This window comes from Callorhinchus milii, unplaced genomic scaffold, assembly GCF_018977255.1.
Source record: "Callorhinchus milii isolate IMCB2004 unplaced genomic scaffold, IMCB_Cmil_1.0 Scaffold15, whole genome shotgun sequence".
Lineage (NCBI taxonomy): Eukaryota > Metazoa > Chordata > Chondrichthyes > Chimaeriformes > Callorhinchidae > Callorhinchus > Callorhinchus milii.
The window spans coordinates 14,406,717-14,433,263 of NW_024704756.1; positions in this window are offsets into that span (position 1 = coordinate 14,406,717).

Sequence of the window (26,547 nt, forward strand, 5' to 3'; positions counted from 1 at the left end):
GCTTTTGGAATGAAATTCCTCTCGTGTATATAATTACATACCTCAAACCTACTGAATGAACTGGAGTGGTATATTCAACACTGAAAGATTGTCTCACGTCCAAGACGCATGCAAGGGCTAATTGGGGGGCAACAAGCACCCTGGGAACCAACCTCCCCCCCCCCCACCCACGTCCCAGACCAGGAGAATGAATATGTATTACCGGAGGTGGGAAAATAATTGGACAAGCTAAATGTAAAACCAAATTTGTATTTGCACTTTTATTAAGACAAAATCTCGAGGATGCAAATGGTTTAATGCAAATTTTATTTTAGAAAAAGCTGTCCAATGCATTCTTTCGCACGTCTGCTGTGACTACCTACTGTTTAAAGTTTTTCAGTAAAATCCAAGTCGCATTTCGACATGACCAAGTTTTGCTGAGTTGATCTAATTTGGGGGTCTGAGCTCATGTTTGGGTTCTGCTGCATATTTCACCCGCAAAATCCATAGTCAATCCACTTTACAGTGTGTCCTGTGAAGCACTTTGAGGCGTATCAACAACGTGATCGAGTGCTATATCAAGCGTGAGTATTATTATATTCATATCTGTCCTTTTGCTGCTGGGAACCATTGGACGGAAATGATCATTAATCCTCTCTTACGAGCCTCGATACATCTATGTGGTACCCGGGTTGTGTACACATCTGTTGGTTTAGGATTTAAATGATGTTCTCATCAAAATCTGGTAATACTTCACATATTAGCACCTGAGGCTCCGTAACACAAAATAGGATAATGTTTGTGACAATGAAAAGGATAATGCAGTAGCTTGATAAATAGGCCCTTACAACGGTAGATACTTATTCTCTATATGAACCAGGAAGAGGTTACTTACACACAGAACAGTATGAAACAAAAAAAAGGCTGCAGTAACGATGGCGAGACAACTTATCAGAGTGAAAATCAGCCCTTGTGTAGCAGAAACTTGAGGATGCACAATTAAAATATGATAAGACTTGGCAATCTACAATGTGCTTGACGTTAACTTTTTTTAATTAAAAATCAGCAATGGAACACTGTGCAAATTTTATTCATAGAATGAGAGCAGATACAGATTCTTTAGGGCTTTCTAAGTGTTTCCATGTTTGAAAGCACGGAAGAGGCAAAGGTTGTAGTAATAATAATAATTATTATTAGTTATCATTGCAATAGAAACCACGTCTTATCGCATCGTCATAGAGTGTAGTGGCTGTGTATTTGGTACATCCTGCACAACCCTGGGTGCAGTTTGGCAAGGGAGACAAAGTGCCACAACCTCAGTGCAAGACCATTGCAGACTTTTGCATGTGGCTCCTGGTATATTGTCTCACCTGTCAGAGAGTTGTGAAACTCAGCACCTATCTTACTTGATACCCGGCACAGAGAGCGAGGGCTGATAGAAATCTACTGATGATTTCAGTGCAGCTATTGAGTTTTGTATGCAGTTTGTATGCTTTAATGCATATTAATGCGTATGTGCATCTTTAAAAATAAATGATCGATTTCATAATATATATCTGAAAAGCACATTGCCTTTTCTTCCTGATTAGCATCGAGAGTATTTACTGTGGAAGATAGGCCTTTTCCCCAGATGATTTTGCTCTCATCCACGAAAATTACGTAATTGGAGTCTTAACTTTATGTATGGCCGCTTCAAAATTGCCTTTGTGACGAGAGCATAGCTATAGCTGTGGGAAAATATAATTGGGTTGTGTGTAGAACCTTGGGAGCGAAAACCTGGTAGACGTTTCCAGCCAATGGACCATTTGATTGACAGACAAAGCTCTGGAATTCTCTGCCTCAATCCGTTCACCTTACTCCCCCCCACTCTTTGGCAGTCTTCAGATTGCAGGCTGGCGAAGGATAGAGCGAAATAATTCCAGAGTTATTTTTTTTTATCCGTCAATCAATCGACATCTTGCCGTCAAGCTCCGCCACTGTTAAGCGCTTTAAGGGTGTTGTTTAAATGCAAGTTGTTTTTTTTTTTATTTCTCTCTCTGATTAGCAGGTGCATTGCAGCAACGTTAGTCTGGTTTGTCCTCCAAACCTTTCACTAAGGATTTTCTGAAGATTGTTTTTTGATCTAACGCCTCAGCTCACGTATTTTCAGTGAATTAGGATTAGCCTTACAGCTATCCTCTTCAGATGCAAGTGGGGAAAGCAGACAGGCTTAAAAAAAAGCCTCTCTCCCTTGGTTTTACTTGCCCGCTGACTCTTCAAAGCAGTTTGCTTATTAACTTTGGTTAAAATGGATTGTAATGTGACCTCACTTTGGTCTGTCAAATGTTTGACTATCGGGTGGATGCAAAGTCACTTCGCTAATAATAATAATCCTTGCATTTATTGCATTTATCCTTGCGCCTTATCTTCGAGACGTCTCAAAGCGCTTCACAAAGTGAATTGACTGTATATTTTGCAAGCAAAACGCGATGAGGAAAGCATGTGTCCAGTGGTTTATTTTGCCTGTGGGTTGTAATGAACATACTGCTGATTTTTATTTGTGTGCGATGGCATTTTTATTGATATGTATGTTTTTAAAATATCCACCGACCGCACTTTCTACCCTGGGGCCACTGTTTCCCTTTGTCCGTCAGCACAAAATGGTAGCAGGAACGGCAAGATATCTGTCTGAGTAATGGGTGATTAAAAAGCAATGTTTGCCGTCGCCCTGCTGGAGCTTGTCTTGCTGAAGGGAGGAACTGTGAACTCGTCAGTGCGGTAATGTGGATGGGGATCGAGACAACTTTCATCTGGTCTGTTCTGATAAGCATACAGTGGAAAATGTGTGTATGTGGTTGGTTCTCTTCTGGTTCCTCAATATAGCCGGAGACAACCACAAATTACATTTGTAAAGCGCCTTTCGTGTCGGAAGGATGTCCCAAAACACTGGACAGTCGAGGATTATGACCCGAGCTAGGGGTTGGGATCAGGAGGGGTAGAGGTCAGGGAGGGCAGGGTTAGGAGGGTGACCGAAGGCACGGTCGAAGCAGAGGGCCTTGAGACGCTCCTTAAAGGAGGCGAAGGAGGGAACAAGGCGAAGGGGCTGGGATATAAATACTTGGAAACTTTGGGATGTAAATAATTAATAATATATAAAAATAATCCTTGCATTTGGTATGGTACGTTTCATATTGGGAGGATGCCTCAAACCACTTGACACAATATGCTGTAAAGTGCAGTAACTATTTTGTAGGTGAAATATTATAGTCAGAATTTAAATAGTTCCCTTTGAGTTCAGTGGGATTAAGGGATATTGCCGTGGATTGCATAAATACTGCTGAATGAACATATTCCTGAACTCGAACCATTGCTGTTCGTGTCATGATTGCAGTGAGGTTAATACCAAATATGAATTCAGCTCCACTGTGACTTTAATCAAATTGTAATGATGGACTTGGGTTGATTTTAATTGTAGCCCAGTTACTCAATCCCACTGTGCCTGACGCCATTTCCCAGGAAGGGCAGTTGATACTGGCCAATGATGGTGCCAGGTTCAATTTACGTCAAGTGAAAGCAATTGCAGCGGTATTTCCTGCAGGTTTGTTGTTATATAGGTTATTTTTAAGTTCCCATCCCCTGCGTTTTTGCCACTGATGGTTTAAGTCAGCTGAAAACGGAGCTTGGCAAATTAGTTGTTTGTTTTTGTTTCATGCACACCCAATGTGAGATGCAAGAGATTATTCCCTGTCCACACAGTAATTTGGTTAGTAATGAGGTTCCTGTCAAAAACTGACTGCCCCAGAAAATAGGACATGATGCAGATTGTTTCATCCAGGAATTTCAGTAAGAAGCAAAGTGACTGTGATTCCACGTCCTGGGCACGCTCTTGTTCTCTGCACCGGAACTGCAAAATTATTAACACTTTGAAGATAGCAAAGTCCAGGCACTTGTTTAAAGGTCCAAAGTCTTCAATCTAAAGGAGGGAGAAGGGAATAGGAAGGTATGGTTGCGGAGAATAATCTAGGTTGAATAAACTATTTGAGTGCTATAGCATTCTATGTCATGAGCTGTTATTTCTAACTTAAAACCTTCATCACTATTAAAAAAAAAGGCAAGGAGGCTGAAAGGCAAAATTGGACAAGAGGAAACACAGTGGAAAATGCTAACCTTGAAGCAAACTGATTGGTCATTGACAAGCGGGCATGTAATCTTAAACTATTTAAATTGCTAAACATTTCAAAACCAGGATTATTTATTGAAAAAAAGCTACAACTATTTAGATGGGGAAGAGGGTGACCCAAGGTGTCGTCGAAGAGGAGGGTCTTGAGATGGGGCCTTGAAGGAGGCAAGGGAGGGGGGCGAGGCGAAGGGACTGGGATATAAATAATTGGAAGCATTTGGATATAAATAATTATTAATTTTAATGTTAAAGAGTTGAACTTGCGACAAGGTTTTTACTGTTAATAACATTAAAGAGCAGAAACCCAGTACTCTCTGTATGTGAATGAGCAGAAATTGGGTGACTTTTTTTCTGAGGGGAAGGCTTTAATTCAATTTGCTGTGGATCAAATTGTATAAAATCAAGCCAGTCACATCGCTCTATAATGCCAGGAGCAAAACCTGATATTAGAACCAGCCCATTTTAGAGAAGTAGTTCAGCCTTCTCCTACACCGGGGGAAAGTAGCCTATTTATTTGGTGAGGCCGCAACAATGATTGTGTGAGATAAAAGTTTGCTTGATGTGGCAAGTGGGCGGCTTTGGGATGCTCCCCCTGCATGAAGCAAATTGAATGCAAATGTTGTTCTTGTTCTTTTACGCAGTTAGTGCTGCATGGAACAATCTTATAATTTTTCTTCTGCTTGAAAGTCCAACGTAGACTTTGCGCATCAATATTTGATTGTCAAACGTTTGCCTCATCCTCCGAAAATATTCAGTTTGTTTTTTCTCTCTAATTTGCTCCAATCTGATCATTTTCCGATTGAAGCATCGAAATGGTAATTTTGAAATGGTAATTTTTTTTATGGGAGTGGGGGGAAAAAGAACCTTATTTTAGGGAGTCTGGAAGGTACTGATGTGACACCACCACAGAAGATTACCTGGTGGGATTAATAGCTTCCTAACAGCCTGTTCCAGTCTTTACGCTCCGGGTAAAGAAAACGTTCCCATCTTGAAACTGCCCTTTTGTCAAATCTAAACCTGTGTCCTCTTGCTCCATTGACTTGATGCTTCCGAAATTATCGTCATGTGGGGTGAAATGGTATTTTTCTACTGTTCCTTTCTTCCTTGCATCCCAGAGTTGCCACAGAAGGATTTGATTGCCAACACTAATACTTTTGCTAGTGAGAGACTTTAATTCAGCACCACATCAGCTCCAGTTCACCTGCTTCCCTCTATGCTTAAGCGAGGAGTTTGTATTCCGGTCTTGCTTTCCTCCTTGCTCCAACTTCCAAGTTGCTGAGGTAACCACAGTTATCTCTGGGGTGGTGGGGGAGGGAAACAATATTGGAATTAAATTGCTAACTTTTTTTTTCCACGAGGTAGGAGTAAATAAAATAAATCTGTGGTATTATTAAATCTTTAATCTTCCTGATGCACATTGTTTTGATATAACCCACCAGAAAGTTAATAGTGCACTTTAATGGACGACTCCAAATGTTGTTAAATCCCCATTATAGAAAGAAACATTTTTTTTTGTTGTTTTGCTTTGAAATGTGAAGTATGAATTCCGGCTTTATTAACTGACTAATTTTGAAAGAATCTTTTTTCATAATCCATCTGCAACCGCCTCACATAACTGAACACTGTGTTCAAAATGAAATATTATTGATTCCACAGAATATACAGAGAACTCCTGATAGTAAACTCTGGCTTATATAATCACGTGGCTTACATCATCGTGCTGTCAATAACCTGGCCTCTTCCCACCATCACAGAAAGTAAAAGGATATATTATTGGAATAAACTTACCAATTCTTACATTGGATATAACGCCTTATGACGTCATTAAGACGTTTCAAAGCGCTTCACCAGAAAATACTGTAAAGTGGGTTGACTGTATTGTGTGGGCGCTATATCGAAACAAGGATTTTTATATTTACAGTCAAGCGAACAGCCTCTTAATGTCTTTGCTTAGCTGTTCCCAAGGGTGCAACTTTTGCCCTCAATGATATGCACACTCAACACACCATTGCTCAGCGCTGAGGTTGCCTTGGAACGTAATGATAAATCTTGAGCTGAAATGTAACTGGATTTTCCAAAACTGTTAGCTGTGCAATTCCAGGAATGCACATGGGTTTAGAGATGGCTGTGTGAGGTTTGATTCCAACACTCTGTAAACCTCAATAATATTACATTTCCTCTCACTTTAGTAATTACATTTGCTCTAAGCCATTATGTACGCATCAAATGAAGCAGTTGACTGCAAATCTTTCCCCTGCCCTGGAATTTCTCATTGCAAACTTAATCCCTATTGAGTTGGACTGAATAATAAACCCAACCTCTTTATTGATGCATGCTGTATTAATATCAATACAAAGGTTTTGCCATCATTTTACTATGAGTAAAAGGCTCTAATACGTTAACCACAAATAAATGCCAAGCAATGAACAGTTCATAAAATGTATGGATTACAATGTATTAAATTGGATGTAGAGTACTGACTGTGTAAAAGTGTTTTTTTGGCGTGTTGCATGTGGTTGATTTTATTTATTTTATTTTTTGCAACGGCAGCACGGGGTGATTTATTGCTGAACCTTTCCCAGACAGAGGTGTGTAATTTTTAATTTATTGGTTTATTCATATTTGACAGGCATCTGCATAGCTTTCACCGCTCTCGTAATAACCGTGTCTGACTGCCTCATCGATTTCATTGGACTGTCTGGCAAGGAAACCAATCCACCAGATGGCATTTCATTCGCAACTTGTTCTGTGTTTTTTTTAATTCACATTGAGGTCTTAATATGAACTGAGTTAAGGCAGAGCCCCAAATGCAAGCGATGAATGGAAACCTAGGAGTGTTTCAGGGAGGTCCATCTGATTTCTTGACGCAAAAGGTAATTAAACAGCAAGCCCAAAGGAGGGGGCATAAATGTAGGCCAGTGGGTAGCAGATCTAAAAGGGAGTCTTAGGAGAACCTTCTTTACACAGAGGGTGGTGAGAACGTGGAGCTTATCGATGGAAGCTGTGGTTGAAGCAAAAAAGGATCATGTATTTTTAGGATGGAATTCAATGCATACCTTAGGCAGAAGGGAATAGAGGGGATTATGAGAAGTGGAGGCGCGTGTGGAGAGCAAACACTAACATGGATCAGTTGGGTTAAATGCCCTGTTCTCATAATGTGACATTCCACTTAACGCCTCGAACAGTTAACCTGGGTGGACAGAGGTAGGAGCGAGGACATGGGCATTGCGTTAGATGCCCCTCTATTGTTGCCAGGTGCTGGACAATCATGTACTTTGGGTGTCCATGCGGTGTGAAAATCCTACTTTGACAGAAGTATTCATCTCCTGCCAAACCAATGAGCATTGCAAGCACTGAGTTGGAATGGGAAAAAGTTTTAGCTGAGCAGAACTGTTCCTCAGGACACCTGGTGGGTAGGGTGAAGGGCATATTTGGGGAGAGAAAGGGGTTTCTTGTTCCATACTCTCTCTTCGTCAAACGTACGACTATTTAAGCTTCAGCTATTTTAAGGAGACCTGAACATCTTGCAACGTTTATTTTATATTAAAAAAAACTTCAGATAACCTGCTCCCAAATTCAGATTTATTTCCGCACCTAACTGCCGACTTGTACGTGCCAGTATTTTGCAAGTAATCAATTGTTCTGGAGAAGTAAGTGTTCGGAAATATTGCTGACAATCTATTTTGATTAATATGCATTTTATAATGCCTATAAAGCTAGAGAGAAATGCCTTCAACTTTCCCAAGTCTGGCAACAGCTGAACTGCAGGACAGCCGACATTCAGAAACGCTGATGATAGAGGATAGCCAAGCATTTGATAGAGGATAGCCGAGCTGTGAGAACCGCTAAGAAGATAAATGGCAGTAATTGGTTCTTTATTAGCGATAGATCAGCATTAGCGAGCATAGATTTGGGCAAACTGTCGTGCTTTAGAAATCTTCTGCCTAAATGGCATTGTTTTGGATGAAATCCTTTCTAAGCCTCCCAGCTTCATTTCTGTTCCGTCTATGAAACTTATATCTTTGCAAATATAAACCGTGTTTCCCAAATGCAAATGTATTTTCCTGCCCCTACTTTGGCCAGGTACAAACTGACCGGTATTAATACCCAACTTGCTCCTGTTGACTAAGGGCTGGAGAGTATGATTGAAAGGAGCCTTTGCATTACACTGAATCCAAGGCTGCTCGTATGGATTAAGACGACATAGTCCGATACAATTCCCAGTAACCGATAATAAATTCCATTAACTCACTCATTATTTCACTTGCTGTTCTGTCAGTGGCAATAAGTGCAAAATTCGGTGGTGATGATGACTTTGAAGTGAACTTGTGAATGACTTTAGAAACAATAATCATTGTCCTTAATCATGGGTTTATTTACAAGTGTAGCTGTTGGACTTTTGACAGTTACATTGTAAAGAGGGAGCTGGAGACTTACTGACTCTTGATTTTCTGTTAGTGTATTGCTATGTTCTGTCGAGCTCTAACCCAAAGACTACGCTCCCAAAAGCATTTAATTTTCCATTGTCTCAGATGTCAATGGTGGAAATCTGCCGGTGTAGCTTAGGTGATATAAGATCGGACCAGGACACATTTGGTTGAGTCCCAGGAGACTTAAAATTGCCAAGTCCTCACCCATTTCTGCCTTCAAATTGCTCTCCGTGTGAGAGGCAGAACCCAAAACCTTGGGGGTGAAAAAATATATATTTAAAATGCGTTATATAACTTATTTATTATGTTGTAAAAAAAATTGTAAATATTTTTACACATAACATTTTTATAGGTTTTTGAAAAAAAAGTACAGTACATCTGTCTTGGCCAAACTTAAAGCTTACAGTTGCTGTCTTTAGTCTGAGCTGTCTGATGCATAATGCATTGCTTCAACGTGTATGACTTCACCACCTATTTGTGCAGTATAGATTGGGATGTTCCCCTCGAGCTATGAAACCTTTAACACAGAGAGGATAGAGAGAGAAACTAGAAGAACCTATTTGTATCAAGGTATTGCTCAAGCCATTTTTTTCTTAAGAAATGGGAGGGACGGTCAGTTTACTCACTCGCAAATCCTTGGTTCAATTTCGTTCCAGGGGAGATGATCCCTTTTATTTCCAAGTGAATGTGGCGAATTTCAGTCTCGATTGGGTTTGAACGTGAATTGATTATTGCTTGCAGTGGGAGGCTGAGGCAAATTGCCTGACAGTATGAAAGCTCACGGTGGCAAGAAAACCTTGCTGTGTTACAAGGGGTGTATTTGTACGTATTCCCAAGGAACACTCCTCATGCACTCGAATCGACGTTTTAAAAAATATCAGTTATGTTGTCCACCTTTTAATATTGGTATAATTACACACTGAGTGAGATAATAATAATAATAATCCTTGCATTTGTAGAGCGCCTTATCATGTCTTCTCGACGTCTCAAAGCGCTTCACAGAATAGACTGTAAAGTGAATTGACTGTATATTTGTGGGCGAAATGCGGCAGCCAATTGCGCACAGCAGCGTCCCACAAACAGTCGTGGATCGAAAATAACCAATTTATTATTGTTTTGGAGGGATTATTATTAGGCTCTGTGTGGAGTAACGAAACTTGCCCAAGGTTTCGCCCTCTGCCTGGAAATGAACCCAGGTGTCTCGCTTGCAAAGCGAGTGCTCTAACCACTGAGCTACAGGTCTCCAAAATACCACTGAATGTTGTCCCAAGCCATTACTATAACAATAATCATCGCATTCGATATGGCGCCTTATCATCATCGTGTCAGCCTCTACTATGAGTGTTTTGTGGTAATTAGGGTGATGTTTGATGCTGTTGTGCAATGAGAAATTTGGAACTCTCCTTGTGCAGGTTAAGTGAAACAATCCAGCGTGGGAGCGGGGAAAAAAATGTAACCACAAGAATCTTAGACGAATGCAACTTAAACCTGACACGATACACAAAATGCACAGTCACTACGCTTCGCATGAAATCCTGTGAAGCACTTTGAGACATCCTCCTGTCGTGAAATCTGTTATATCAAGTGCAGGGATTATTAATGTGCCTCAAACCGACCTTCAGAAGAGCAATTAACATTTTGGTACAAGCCACCTGTATGTCTCTAAGTTTTCTGTTTAAAATTGTCTAATTAATGTCAAAATTATGGGCAGTAGGGTTGGATATCTGGAAAGATAAGATCAAATGGGCCTTCTTTATCCAGACCTTTTGTGTGATCTTAAGAGCAAGCTTTGTTTTAAAATGCACCAGAAATGGGAAGCGGTTTTAATAAATTGCGATAGTTTAATTATAATTCCCAGAACACTACAGGCACATACTGATGATCTTTTGCAAGGTCAAAACAAGGAGAGAGAATTCTAAAGGGAAGGAAGAAATTGCCAGTCTGGCTGGCATCCTTTAGTCAGGCTGCTTCCATGTCAAATTTCAGCACTACTGCACTTGGACAGGCACAGAACACGGAGTTGAAAATAACTAATACGTTCTATGTCCCTCGCCCCAGTAGGTTCGATGCAAGTCTGACCTAGAAGTGAAGGACCATCTTTATGAAGCGGTCGTACTTTGGTCTAGAATTGCCATTAAAAAAATGTAATGAGGTGTTGAATTATTCTGTTTGAAATTGGACTATTTTCTCTTGCGTTCAGTTGTCCTTTCTCCCCACACACACCCCCACTCCCCACCACCCACCTCCCTCTGATGTTAAATTTTTTTTTGTGTTTGGCTGGGTTGAAATGGAAGGGCGGTGGGGTGGGGGGGGGGGGGGGGGGAAGCTTTGCTAAGCTTCTTTTCCATCGTTAAGATTTAAATACAAATTAAGCAGTTGTGGCTTTGCAGACATTATACATAACTGAATAGGTGGAATATTACAGAGAAAGCTTAGATAAATGTCTCATCTCAGGAGAGAGCATGCCTTGTGAGCTCAATGCTCAAATATGATTTTCATAATGCATATTCCATTCCCATTCTACCCATTGAATGCATAAAAACATTTATGTATATGGAAAAAAGTAATTTGACGCACATCAACCATAATAGGGAGATGTAAAATACTCCTTAATAAAAATGTGTATTGATTATACAAATGTCTTCCGCCTACAGTGAATGTTAAAAAAAAAAATTTAAGGGTATTAAATTGCATTCTGCGAGATTGTTTCATTATATTTCATTATGTTTATTATTGCTAAACTATTTTGATAATTGTTGTTGCCGCTCTTGGTGAGGGAGAAAGAAGCTCATTGCAGAATCAATATACCAGATGAATAATTCAAATTCAATATCACTCTCTGCCTCTATCAATGATGCTGCTGGGAATGATATAACATTGCTTTAATTGAATTTGTCAAGACACCGTTTGTTACGTTTACCGATCACAGAGATTTCAAAATATATTTTTTTTAGGCTTGTGACTTAATTTCCTGCTAGCATTTACATTGCACCTTTTTGAGTCAGATTGATGAATGTGTGTGTGTGTGTGTGTGTGTGTGTGTTTGTTTGGTGACATTTAAATGCGGATTGAATAGTTTGGAAAAAAAACACTTGAGTGAAAATCAAATTAGGTCATTGGAACCCAAGAACCTGTGACAACAGAACATAAAAGTGTTTGATTCCTCACAGAGAATTTTATAAATGTCTAGCAAAAAAAGCTGTTTGAGAAAATGGCAGCATATTTTTTTTAAAATTGTTGTGCATTTTAATTATCAGTTTTTAGTTATGGCGCTGGCAAATATAAATTTCTGAAGGTAAAATAGGAACTCAAGCCTTTGGAAAAAATAATGTAATTGTTTTGCTGCTGACTACAGCAATAGGACAAAACTGAATCCTACATAGAGCAATCAAACAGAATTATTTTTCTCACAGATAATAATAATCCTTGTATTTGATATAGCGCTTTTCACATCTTCTAGACGTTTCAAAGTGCTTCACAGAATATACTGTAAGTTGAATTGAATGTATATTTGAGGGCAAAATGCAGAAGGCAAATAATTGTTTGTGCAGACAATTATCAGTTTCCTGTCTAATTTTTCTGAAATTTCCTCTAGTCATTGGTTTACAGCCAGTTTCTTTTTTTGCAAGCCTTGTTTAAAATATATTCCTTAAATTACATTTGGTATACGGCATTTCACGTCAGGGGGACGTCGCAAAGGGCTTCCCGGGTTAATAATGTAAAGTGGAGTGACTGTATTTCACGGGCAAACCAAATAATTATTTGCCAATGAAATGAGTCCATTATGCATTGAAATAGAACGTAGCATTGCAGGAAACGAGTGGGCATTGGCTTGTACCGATCACCTCTGGATACTGGATTCAAATCCAGCCCAAGTTTGACTTTCCGCTGACTGCAATGTCTCTGATGTGTTTAGACTATTGGATTCCAGAACCTTAATTGTTTAATCTGAATTATTACCAACTCAAGGCTGTAATTAACTGAAATGTGATTGAACTCTTAAAACAACTATTAACACTTGTCACTGATGGACAGTGAATTTCTCATTATAACCATGCTGAAAAAGTTTGCAGACTTGTTAGCAATGATAGATTAATAATGCATTCATCAGGCAATACAGTGATGTTAAACTTCTCAAATAAATCTGAAGGTGTTAGTTGGTTTGGATTAGAACCATCAAGGTTCTTATATCTTAGACATTGAATTTACAGGATACAAAGTATTAGATACGAGTGGCCTGCATCACTTTTGAACTTCTATACATTTGGTCACGTTGCGTAACTTGAGAAAATGCTATTTGTTTTTTTGCACGTGTGTGTGTTTAAATATATATATGTGTATACACACACATACACACACATGGATATAATTGACCACTCACTCCATGGCTGTTTGTGGAATATTGCTGTGTACAACTGGCTGCTGGGTTTTGCCCACAAAATAGTCAATCCACTTTACAGTACATGCGAACACAGTATATCTATCACATCGGTGAGATGTGCCAAAGCGTTGTATGAAATGCGAGGCGGGTTATAGAAAACCAAATGGGAATATAACATAACATAATATAACATTATTATAATATAAATGTGGAAAATCAAAGTACAATTTCAGCATGTTGGCCAATGGGGCACCCTGAATGTAGTCCTTTAACTCAGAGTAAGCAGAATGAAAGACTAAATCAATGTTTAAATAGACAGTGGTTTATTTTGAGACTTGGTTTATCTTAGAGGGTGTTTAAGTCTAATATACATAGGGTGTATTTGTTCTGAATGTAATAGATGCAGTAATGTCAATGAATCGCAGAATGAATTATTTCAGTATCAATAGACACTTCAAGCTTTTTTTTAATATAAAAAAAGAACTCCCTTCACTCAGATCAGATTGAAGTGCTTTTTGTACACTTAGTTTGCCCACAAAGTACAGTCTCTTCAGTTTACGGTATGAAGCTCTTTAAGACGTCTCTTTAAGACGTCCTGTGGACATGAAAGGATCTGTATTAAATGTGAAGATTTAAATTTTTTCCTGTAAAAACATTTTTTCACACAAACTCCAGAGGAGAGACTGTTTGTTGGAGGTCAGAAATGAAACCAGTTTCCATTTTCGGCAGCATCAGGCACCCCCAGCCCGATAAAACACAGAGTAAAGCTTACTCTCACCCAAACATTGTATATCAGCCCTAATCTCGGAGCACACTCTCTTATTGATTCGTTGTGACATTTTCTATTTCCAGCTGTTCTGTCCTCTCTCTCTGAGTGAGATTGACAATTTAGCACTGAATTGTTCTGTGAGCCCACTAAGAACTGCTCTGCGACTCTCCATGCACCTTTCACATGGGGTTGCTTGCAACCAACCATTGGACAAAGGAAACATAAAAATAAATATATATCACATAGAGAGACAATGTGGGTAGTAAGATTCCAGCCCGTGGGGGGAAAGGTAACTCGAATGTCAAAGTTGATTTAAAAACTAAAACATTTCAAAGGTTCGATAAACTAAAGCTTCTTCACACATGTAAATGTATTTCTCACAAATTAAAATCTAACTTTTTTAAAAAAAAAAATTGGACTTTGCTTGAGTTTCGAAGACCACAGTCTCCTCTTTGGCATCAGTGTATCTGACCTGTTTGAAGATGGATCATTGAATATTAATGCTGAAGAATTGCCCTTCAGGTTACAGTGAGTGTGAAGCAGTGCGGTCAAAGTCAGAAGCAGAATGCTTGCTTCTGAAGGGGAAAACCAAGCCCTGGTTACTTCAACGGAATTAATGTACTTTGCAGCCGTAGCTTTGAAGCGTGTCGATGTTGGTGGTACTCAAAGGTTTATTTTCAATAAGTAATCGTACCCTCAAGCATCGCATGATGCTTAATTTTGATACAGCGTCTCTACATTGGGAGGGCGCCTTGAAGAGCTTCACGGGATTTACTGGAGTAACCACTGACATCTGGGCCCTCTGTTGATCACAGTATCAATATATGTCTTGGAAATAAGTAGGTCTTGCAATAAAACATCTCTCACTTACACAGTGCTTTTCACATAGAATGAGTGACCCCGAAGAGCTTTACGATGTTGATGGGAGCGCAGAGTAGTGAGAGAATTGAGATGTGTTGACCAAAGCAAGAGATTTTTAAAAGGGCATTTAAAATTGGGAAGAAGGCAAAGGGCTACACACATTTTATGCAGAAGCCAAACTATGCAGGCGTGTGAATGTTTATAAGGAGGATAAATAGCATGCCCAAAGATGTGGACCGATTGAGCAGATGGACCAAGGATTGGCAGATGGATTTTAATGTTGATAAATGCAAGGTAACGGGAACTGAGAAAAATGGCAGTGTCTGTGCATGTAATGAAGGTCCGCGTTGAGAGAGGTGGAGGAGGGAAGATATCTGTGATTACTGACTTTGTTGAAGTTCTCCTTCAATGTGTATTTAATGGGGAGGTGGGGAGGAGGGAAGGATAATCCAACACCAGTTTGGAATATTGAGTGCATTTGTCTATAAAACTATTCTAAACTTGTATAGATAACGAGCGAGGAGGCCACATTTGGAACTGCAACAAGAACTTGCATTTGGACAGCACCCTTTGTGCAGGGTAGCGTCTCGGAGCATCTGTAAATGAAGTGGTTGGAATTGCAGGCTTCCTGTCTTCCAGAGAAGGACATTGAGCCATTGGAGAGGTTCAGAGAAGAAGGAAGTAAGACTGATTATTGGTGCTGTGCAATCCACCTGCGTTGCAACTTTATTTATTGGCTTTCTGGGTGTCTGGGGAAGGGAGCTCGGGGTGGAGGAGAAACATATCCAATTTGACTGAACACTTCTGCTACAAAATGATTTGGTGCACCTTTTTGGAGTCTTTGCCTATGCAGTATTTGCCTCCTTCGGTGCTATGCCCTCATTTACCTCCTGGCACTATTACTGAAGCTGTGCTGTGACAATGCTCTTGTGGGCAACTTGGCTGCTGCGTTCACCTACAGAATCCAGTCGCTGCACTTCACGGTATAGCCTGTGAAGCACTTTGAGATGTCCTCCCGATATGAAAGGAGCTATCAAATGTAAGGATCGCTAAGACTGTTTGCGGGACATTGCTGTGTGCAATTGGCTGCTGCGTTTCGCCCACAAATATACAGTCAATTCACTTTACAGCATATTCTGTGAAGCGCTTTGAGACGTCTAGAAGATGTGAAAAGTGCTATATCAAATGCAACAATTACTATTATTATTACAAGGCAATCATCTGAGCGCTGCAGCGACCCTGTAAATGGTCTGTGAAGCGCTTTGAGACGTCTCAAAGACGTGATAAGGCGTTGTATCAAATGCAAGGATTATTTATATAAATGGCCTTTATTCGCCTGGGCAAATAGTGTAAGACTCTCACATGAAATTATCCTTTGTGATGTGCATATAATACTTGTGTCAGTCTTTGGACAGGTACATCTTAAGAGGGGGTTGAGCGAGCGAGAAAGAGAGATCATCTGCAGCTTTTGGTTCCTAATCTATTTTGTTGTTTTAAATGTGTAATGAAAACAGGATCTCAATTTAATTATGGGGTGGGTGGAAGTAGAAATAAAGGAGATTTGACTGACAAGTCCGAAAACAAACTAGATTTCCTCATTTCTCCCACAGCTCTGAGCTCATTAGCATCGATAGCAAAGTGCCACCTGATAATGAACTCTTTTTCTATCTGAAAACCCCTTATATTAAAAAAACTGCACTTCTCATTTATAATTAAACTTAATGAATATATTAGTGCCTAGTTGGTGCAAAGCAATTAGACAAAGGGAAATGGTCTTGCTTTCAGCTGTGTTAATTGGCTCTCAAATGTGACATTAATCAAAACCATCACTTTTCTAGGTAAACTTTATTTTTGCCTCCTTAGACAAAGCGTTGTCAGACAATGGAGCCCACGAAATAACAAAGATCTCATCTGCGATCGTGGCGTTTTATTGCGCTCCTACCGTGAAAGCACATCGAGCAGCGATGGAAGAAGTTTATTATTGCATTGCTTTACAGCTCATCACAGCTGCTTTTTATTGTCTCTTGCACTTTAACACAATGCAAACAATTAATGGTAATAACAGAGCGGTGATGGAGGTGGGCAAACCGGCAGTTTCGCATCGAATTCAACACAATAGACGCTCTCTTTGAAATCGCTTATGTTAATCAAAACCAGGAGGCTTTATTGAAAAATCAATATTCAGCCTCAAAATGAAAAATGGCAGAGCTTACTGCAAATGCAATGTAAATGCAAAGCATTTTTAAAAAAAAAAATTAATTCTGCGCTTTGGGTTCTAATCAAATCCGCCAAATGTGAGGCGCGCTGCGTCCGTCTCTCACCGTATTGGACAAAGTTTTGTACAAGACGGCATCGATGTTTCACCTTGATTGACTCGGTTGCATGGGACTGCCATCTGTTTTTATTCTGGAATATAATCTACATAATTGACTTGCAAACAGGCCCTCCAGATATCTGCATTCATCAGCCTAATTGTGACAGTGGTATCTGTGTCACTGCTTTCATTTTTCTCAATTCCAACAATACTTAATGTCTATCCTCCGAGATTTAACTTCGGAGGTTTTAAGTTATTTTGGCACACGCACTTAAAATTAAAAATGCCCACTTACATATTGAAGACGGGACGCAATTGTCAAAAAAAAAAACTCTGGTGTTACCGTCACGGGTTTAGAATCCTAGAATTATACAGCACAGAAGGAGGCTATTTGGCCCATCGTGTCTGTGCTGCCTCTTTGAAAAGAGCTGTCCAAATCAATCCCATTCCCCCGTTCTCTCCTCATAGCTCTGCAACTTGTCCACCCCCAGTAATTGTCTACTTCTCTCTTAAATTATCATCGAATCGGCTTCCATCTCCCCTTTCAGGCAATGCATTCCAGATCCGAACAACTCGCTGTGTGAACAAATTCTTCCTCACCTCCCCTGTTTCTTTTAACAACTATTTTAAATCGGTGTCCTCGGGTTACCGACCCACCCAAAAGTGGAAATAGTTTCTCTTTGTTCACCCTATCGAATCTCCTCATAATTTTGAAAACTTCTATTAAGTCTCCTCTTAACCTTCTCTGCTCCAAGGACAATAATCCTCGCTTTTCTAACATCTCCTGATAACTGAAGTGCCTCATTCCTGGTACCATCCTGGTCAATCTCCTTTGGGTATACAGGAAACTCATGGGATTCAACAGATTCCTGGAAGATTTACCAAAGTGCTGGAAGCTGAGGTTTCCATCCATTCTATTTTGCTTTGTGGAGTGGTTCCATTCACGTAATCAAAAGCATTTAAATAGGTTAATGTGTTACACATCTCGTTTATGTTGAGAAGCTAGAGGGAAGAGGTGGATTTCCTTAATGGATATCACAAGATACTGAAACAGGAACCTTATCTCGCTTGTGTAGAAGACATGAAGAAGTCGCAATGTTGAGGCAATTGTGAGAAAAATTCAGTAACTGGCTTTGCCTACTTGAGCAGCAGCTTCTTGTTATCTGTTGAGGAGATTCTTATTCAGTTTCCTTCCTCAATGATCTGTTTTTTTTAAACTCACTCTCATTCCCTTCACTAGCAACCTGTCTATCCTGTTCATTAAGATTCGGAGTCACTGTGCTCTGAAAATCTTTTATAATGAACTCTGTTGTAATGAAACTGCCTGTGTAATGAAAAGTTTAATAAGTCTCAATGCAGTTAGTCTTTCAGGTGGCCCTTTATATAGCAAAATGAACTTTATAATTACATTTGGAGGTGACAAATGCCATTTTGCTATAAAGCGGTTTCATTGCGGTGTTAGAAATAAAAACTGGAAGTTTGACATGAGTGGCCGGCTGAGCACTCTGCTATTCTAGTCTTTTATTTAATTGGGATCCTTTGGTTGTCATTGGAGAGCGGGGGAAAAAAAAGTTTATCGGGGCTGTCTTGGATTTTCAGATGAAGGGCACTTTTGCCTCATTATGATTTGGCGGAGGGGGGAATGTATTAATCTACAAAGTCTCTGTGCAACTGGCTTCTCTTTTTTTAGGAATTTTTTTTTGCCCTTGGAGGGCAACTGGGTCTACATTTACGTCGTATTTCAGAGCACCCCGAATTTTGCTCTGTCGTGGAGCTTGAACCCACAACCTTTTAATTCTGAGTGCGCGAGTGTTACCGGCTAAGCCAGGCTGACCCTATGAGGTCAGCGACTGTACGACTGTAAACTGAACATTTTGCGCCAAGCCTGAGTACCATGTGTGTTTATATAAAAAAAAATCTTATTTTACACGGCGTTCAATGCGAGTTCAAAATGTATTCTTAATCCATATTGAGAAATAAAATAGATTTTCCATCATTCCCAGCTTGGGGAGGAAATTTTACAGGACAATTTAATAAACCGCTAACCCATTAGAAATGGATTAAAATATGTTTTTGTCTATAGCCAAATTGCGGTTTTGCTTTTCAAATGGAAGGAAATTAGCTATGCGTTGGTAGGCCTGCCCTGTGCTTCTGAATATCCCTGAGATCTCTATTTGCATTTATTTTTAGATGATTTCTCTCATCTTTGTTGCTGTTCTCTTGAAGCACTGGGGTCGAATCAAATTAAGAAATATTCATAAAATATTGTTATGTATATTTAATGCCAAATTCTGATAAAAGCTCTCAGTAATTCAGACCAAATCCCACGGTAATGAAAAGTTCATTGCATTAGAATCTATTAGGGGCTGAGAACAAATATGTTGGTGAGTGTATTCATTTAAAGGTGATGGGAGCATTTTTATTCCGCAAGATGTCTGAAACAAAATGATTATATGACATTTTTATTGATTTGTAAAAGTCTTATTTTAAAAGTTCAGGCTTAAAACTATAAGAGGGGGGAAGGGGGAGGAAAGCAGCAGAAAAACCCACACTGAGAATTTATTTGAAGTTTGACAAGAGTTTCTATATCCCTAGGTTACTAGGCATAGTTGTGCGCATTAGGGGCACTGCTGTACGTAACTGGCTGCCGCGTTTCACCCACAAAAATATACAGTCAATTCACGTTACAGTAAATTCTGTGAAGCGCTTTGAGAAGTCTCAATGACCTGATAAGTCTCTATCAGAAATACTGTTGTTATTATTATTATTATTATTTGACACAAACATCATTGGCAGACTGTGCGTCTCGCTACAATGTGGAGAAATGCTTGCTTGGTGCGAGTTTGTAAAGGAGTCGTTCATGAGGTACTTTATCAGAAATCTTTTGCAAGGTCGAGGTGCATTTCACCAACTTCCCGCAATCAAATTTGCTGTGGCGTTGCCTCCAAAGTGGCTTTGAGGTTGGGGCAGCCAATCGCTAGTTCTTTTGAAGCCTGTCATTTCTGCGATTATCTTCATAATCATTTTTTTTTTTGCTTCCGATTATTGATTTAATTAATCAGAATTTTCCAAGTGCTGAGGTCAGGCCATATGGGTCTGTGGCTGCCAGGTTATTTCTCATCCTTCTTGAATCCAGGAAAAAACATTCACTCGTTTCCGCTCTGTCAGAGTCTCCCCAGTGTTCACTGACGCACTCCAAATAACCCTCGCTGTGCCTTGCAAATCTCCTCCCTTGTCTCTCTAAGTACCCAAGGGCACAGTTCGTCTGTTCTGGGAGATTTATCACTATTCAGCTTCTTGAGCTTATCTAAAGTCTCTGTCTCACTAATGTTCCAAACCACTCACACAACCGGTGTGAATTGATGTACTCAACGTAGACCCATGCTCCTGACCCGAACTTCTTTCTCCAATGGACGACCTGGATTAGCAATGAGATGTAGCGGTGTAATCAACAATTAGTTTTTAATCAGTCTTGATGTATGGTTCCACGTTGTTGTTCTCTTGGTCAGGGTTTCTCTGCTTTTGTTTAATCTTCTGGTGTTCTTTGCCCTCCCCACCCCCACTTACCCCCAGGGGGTGATGTCAGCCCAGTCTGTCGAAGTGTATTATCAATCACACGCACGAAGAGTAAACATCTCGTGGGATCTGTCAAGATTTGTGCAGGAGAAGACAGATGTAAGGCTATCTCGAATGCCATTGGGTTGCTCTAACCGTGTTATACATACAATACGGCTTTATTACATGTAACGAGTCTTAAAATGCGTGTCTGTACTGCTTTCAGCATCCTCACTTCAGATGAGTCCTGATGACAAGTCGCACCTACAATGATAACCTATTCTGCCCATGGGAACGCGACACTTTTTCTCACGTTTGGAGATTATCCGCATGTGTAGAATTATCATTTTTTTTCTCTCTCTCTCTCTGTACAGTCATTGTATGCAGATGAGAACACAACTGTGCAGTCACTGTGTGTAGCTGAGGCGGTCTATGCAGTTACTGTACTGTGTGTACCTGAGCCAAGCCGTGCGGTCACTGTTCCATTGCACAGTTCTATGTAATGTAACAAAGTCTGGGAGGCAGGGGTATGTGTACGTGTCGTTGAAAGCCTTGGGTATCGATATAACCAGCACCATTGAGGCTTGGTAACTTGTCACTTTACCGTGAGACAGTGTGGACAGTCACTTTGGTGTATAGAGCTTGTAGAGTGTGCCATATTCTCTACAGGACAAACCGTGAGACTGAAACGTTATGCGACTGATCGGTTCGAGATTCCTGGAAGGATTTATAGCTTTCCCAGGACACGTTTTTTTTTCTATTCTAGGTGCTGGCAGAACTCTGCAAGTGACGTTTCATTTAACCCGCCCTCCCTCTATTTCGTATTTCTCAGCCGTTTTTTTTTTTGCAGTCGGGAATCATTTTGTTCCAGTAAACCGTAATAGTCTGACAGCAATAAAGGCCCTGGAAATGGCCTTTTTATTCATATCATCTCTGATGCAAATCTATTGTGGCAGAGTTTCATTAGTTCGAATGGATTGGGTTATTTTGTGAATTGCAACATTTTGCAGATTGCGTTGATGCGGGCTTCGCAGTTATCTTTAATGTGCCGTCAGCGGCTCTTGGCTGGAAATAGTCCACTTTCGAGAAGATCCAAATGACGCTTCATTGTGCCCTTGGCCAAGTGTTCCTGGGGTGGCCGTTTTGAGTGCATTAATGCAAACCAAGTCCCGCGGATATCATCGCCACGCGCTGTTGTAACGAACCGTAATGGATCCTCCGTGATCACTCGCATTGGGGTTGACGAGTGCCGGTTCGAAAACGGGTAGGGGGTGGCGGTCGGTAAGAGGGCCGGGCTCCCCTCCGTGGCTGGTGGCTCACCACATCTGCACTGTGACGTACTCCGAAGCAACGGCGTGCCAAACTGCGGTGAAACGGCTGGACGCCCCGGCAAATTTGCCGTTGCCAAATGTTCAGTCACGGCGCACGGCGTTTCAATGCCACTCCCCGGAACGCTGTCTCAACTGGACGCTGTCGTCAACGAACGGAATTCGAGATGTTCCTTAACGCAGAACCGTAACAACTCGACTCGTATCTTCTCATTGATCCGAACTCAGTGCTTCTTCTCTGCTCTTCCCTTACGACGACGGCAACAGGAACTTGCATTTATATGAGGCCGCCTCACGCAGAGTAACGTCCCAGAGCTCTTATTGACCAGCACTCTTCGGCACAGCGCTGCAAAAGCAGACTCCCAAACAGACTGCGTTGTGGAAACCTTTCTGAATTGTTATGTTCGCTGCTCCCTCTGTGTTTTTAATTCCCTCTGACTTATTAAGCAATAAATTGGGCCATATTGCCTCTGCTCCCGGCATCAAACAGCCAACACTCTCTGAATGATGGGGAGAGTTATCCCTTACATTGTGATGTTGAAACAGATCATTGTATTTCAACATTTTCAGGATTCCTCGCCAATGCACGGCAAATCCCAGAAAAAATAAATAAATGAGTGTTTCTGATCTTTCCGAGCTGAAAACCATCCAGCAGCTGACGTCCCAATGGATGAAACGAGAACTATTTTTACGCAGCAAGGTTTTGTAAAGTTAATGTCTACAACAGCTCCCCCTGCCTGCATGAGGAGTGTCCCTGTACTAAGATTCAGGAGTGATCAATAAAACTTAGGAATGCGCATAATATCACAAGATTTGTTTGGCTGACCCTTCTGATCTCATCCTTCCAAGAACACCCACCTTACCATTCCTCCCAAGCTGCTTTATTTTTTTTAAAACGAGTCCCAGCAACCTGGCCTTAACGATCGTTCCTGGTAACCTGTTCCAGTCATTAATTACCCTCTGGGTAAAGATGTTTCCTGACGCATGTCCTGAAATTGCCTTTTGAAACTCTAAACCCATTCTATCTCAGAGATTGTGATTGATTGTGTGTGTGTGGGTGATTGTATGCGAGTGTGTAGCGTATATGTGCGCGTGTGTGCAGGATCTTATCCTGAGGTGCAAGCTCTTGCCTACCGGATTGACTGCGATTGAATTATTTTCATATTAAAAAAAAGCATAATTTGGCATCCAGTTAAGTAGACGTCGCTTGCCGTATGCAAAAGTCAGCGAAGCGCATCAAAAAATATCGCAATCTAATTCATATACAATATATGCTAATTAACATGCAAATAGATTTCCAGATGCGACTGAGTAAATGAAGGCAGTTTTGTTGCGAGAAATTAAAATGGAAATAAAAGGAGTAAATTTTCTGTTTTGCTTAGTGATCCACGGATATGGCGAATGGAAGCTCATATGCTTGGCCAAGTTTTGGTCACAGCGTATACCATATACAGCAAGTGCTATTGCTGGGAGGCATTGCTTTAATGTACAAATTGGATAGAAGTGAGACAACAAGATACGTCACTTGAAGTTGTAACCTGACAAATGGAAGTAATCAAGTTCAGACCTAAATTGTTTAACTTTCGCAATGATGCATTCAGAGGCCTTGTCATTACCAGAACTTTTAAGTACTTTTTTTTCAATCCAATATTTAATTTCAAAGAATCCACCAAAAGTTTTGGAGGAAATATTAGATTTTTGTGTTCTACAAATACTAATTAAAGTATGGCTTTTTGTTATTCATTAAAATTGTATAACTATGATTGCTAAGAAGCAACTCAGTAATAATATAGCTGTGTGTCTGAGTCCTAAAGTAACAGCAAACCAGCTTCAACTTTGGTGCTGGTTTTTTCTGTAAGTGCTTTTTAAAACTGAATTTAACAATTTGCTGCAAAAAGTAAATCTAGACCTAAGTGGAATTTTTCCCCATTTGTTGCGTTTAAACCAAATGTTCAGTCTCTCTCTTCTGAAACGACTAAACCTGACCTTGTTTCTTTCTTGCGCATCGTTTCCCCCCCCCCCCCCACACTTACTGGCATGGCAATTAGAGAAAGGTGCCATCAATAGTTTAGCACATAAAGGAACCATTATTCGAGAGATTCACATTGAAGACTTCTTCCCACTCACTGTGCACTCAGATGAAAAATCGTCTGTATAAATTGCCTTACAAAGTCGATTTACTCATCCACCAACCATTCTATTCCAGCTATATAGACATATTCTTAAATCCAGTGATCATAATGGGAGACCTCAATAAAATACAGGGCTTTAGCAAATCATAAAATATTGACAGTTGAGTGTTAACACTGACAGATCTGAGTTGAACGTTGGCCAGAAATGAAATTGAATAACAATTGGGAACTCTTCATAAGAGAAGGGTTATGGAGTTAAGGTTGTGGAGTTATGACAGCTAGGCGGAGCAATAAAGCAGAATTTAGGCCAGATCGCTTGACGACAATTTCCATTTATACACCGCCTTTCACATAGTTAAACTACTCAAAGCACTTGCAGAAATTGATGCTGTGATGGGCGGATGCTGTTCGCCTACAAATGCACAGATCAGTGTTCTACAGGGATGAGATCAGATGGGCCAAAAGGCCGTGTTCATCTGAACCAATCTTGTGATCACGCGGAGCAACAGCCTGGATTATGAGCTCTAGTCTTGGTGCAGGGCTCAAGTGTCCCTGACCCAGAGGTGAGAGTGCTGCCAACAGAACCAAGCCGACTCAATTAAGCCAATATGACCTGCAGGCAGAAACGTTTATGAAAGACATCAGTGTTTGAGTTCATCGTAAATAAATGGCTTGTGGCTGAGTCACTGCTATATTGGATGGTGCGAAATGGCCTTTAATTCTTCGTTCTCTAAGAGCCTGTGACTGCCATTCTCGCATTCACCTTGAGGTCGTCCTTCCACACGGGGAAATTTGTGAGTCTGCAACTCAGCTCTGGTAGGACGGATACTGGATGATCATAGTCCATCAGTTGCGGATACTTTTTCAGCTAGTTTGCCCCGAATCTCTGGAACTCCTTGCATCCATCTCTCCATCTTGTGCTCTCTCTGCCCATCTTCAAATCACACTGAATAGTGTTCCTCTTTGACCGTGCTTTCGGTCACTTCCCCACCCCATCCTTTCCAGCTCAGCATCAAGCCACGCTGTTAAGCACTCGGAGAGACAATCCGCATGAAGGGTGCTATATCAATGCAAGTCGTTGTGGTTGTTGTCGCCATGTTATAAAAGACAATTAACGTTTCTCATGTTGAGAGGACATCTCAAATGCTGCACACAGCTGGGCGCAAGAGGTGCGAGGAGGGTTAGTGAAGGAAAGATGATTGAAAGAGCAGCCAAACGGACGAGTCTTTGAGGTGGGCTTTGAAAGTGGGGAGGGAATGGGGCAAGTTGGGGAGAATGACTGAAAGCCCACCCCCCAAGGGTTGGATGGAGTAAATAAGCAGGTGTCCTGTTCGGCAATGTTTCAGGAGGTAAAGATGGGGTGGCGCTCGTGTGATTCCCTCAAAGGCATAGCCGCGAACACAGAATCTTAGGTCACTAATGTGTGACGGTGACATTGGTGGAAGCATTTTATAGTGGGCAATTTTGGTTTCTAAGAAAGCTTCCATTTGCTGAGGACCTTTTATTGGTACGTTTTTTAGTCGACGTTGGTTAGACAAATACAGGGCTTTATATTTGTCTCTATTAAGGTGCTGTCCGGGTGATGAATGTGTAGTGCTTTGTTCGGACCTCCCAGGTGACAATAAATCATTTCGGGATTGATTTTTCTCATTGCTCCTTTCTTGCAGTGTCCTCCCGTCAGCAGCAACGCTCTGTTTAAAAAAAAAACCGAACAAAACAAATGGAATCCCGTGACTCAAGAAGTGAATGTTATTCTCCATTTATTACATTCTTTCTTCCCATTCAATTCCTTATAATTGAAATCTATAATCATAATAATAATAATAATCATCCTGGGTATTTGATACGTCTCAAAGCGCTTCACAGGATATACTGTAAAGTGAATTGACTGTACATTTTGTGGGCGAAATCTACTTATTGTTTGGTGGAATTTTAATCCTTTTTGTTTTGCTCAACACTGTGATGTGTGTGGATGAGGGGGATGGTTTGGATGGGGGTGCGTTGGGTTGGGAGATTAAAAAAAATGAAGTAGAAACATTTACTGAAGTGCCTGGGCTTTAAATCAGCTTGGTGCTATGAAACCGCCAAAAAAAAAGCAGATAATGATTGCGGTCAACAAAAACAAAATTACATCTGCATAGCATCTTTCACATCGGGAGGATGTCCCGAGGCGCTGTGGACCCGAGCTGGGGTCGGGATTGTGGAGGGTGGAGGGCGGGTGGGGGGTGGGGAAGAGGGTGACTGAAGGCACGGTTGAAGAGGAGAGTCTTGAGACGGATCTTGAAGGAGGTAAGGGAGGGGGGCAAGATTAGGAGTTCACACAAGATACCCGCAAAGCCATGAATAAACGTGTGTAACAATAATAATAATAATAATCCTTGCATTTGATATAGCGCTTGTCACGTTTTCTAGACGTCTGCTGTCTGGTTCCTTCCCTCACACAGCCGACACTCCCTTTCTTATGATTGTCCTTCCTATCGGGCAGTAAAGTGGACTGCAGTAGGTGTCCTGGGCCAATTTTCCACCAAACAAAACTGGTCACTCGTTCCATGGCTGTTGTGGGGGGTTACAAATGGCCTGACGCATTCACCTACAAACTGCAGTCTTTGTCAGTATATCCTGCAAAGTGCTGGGACCCA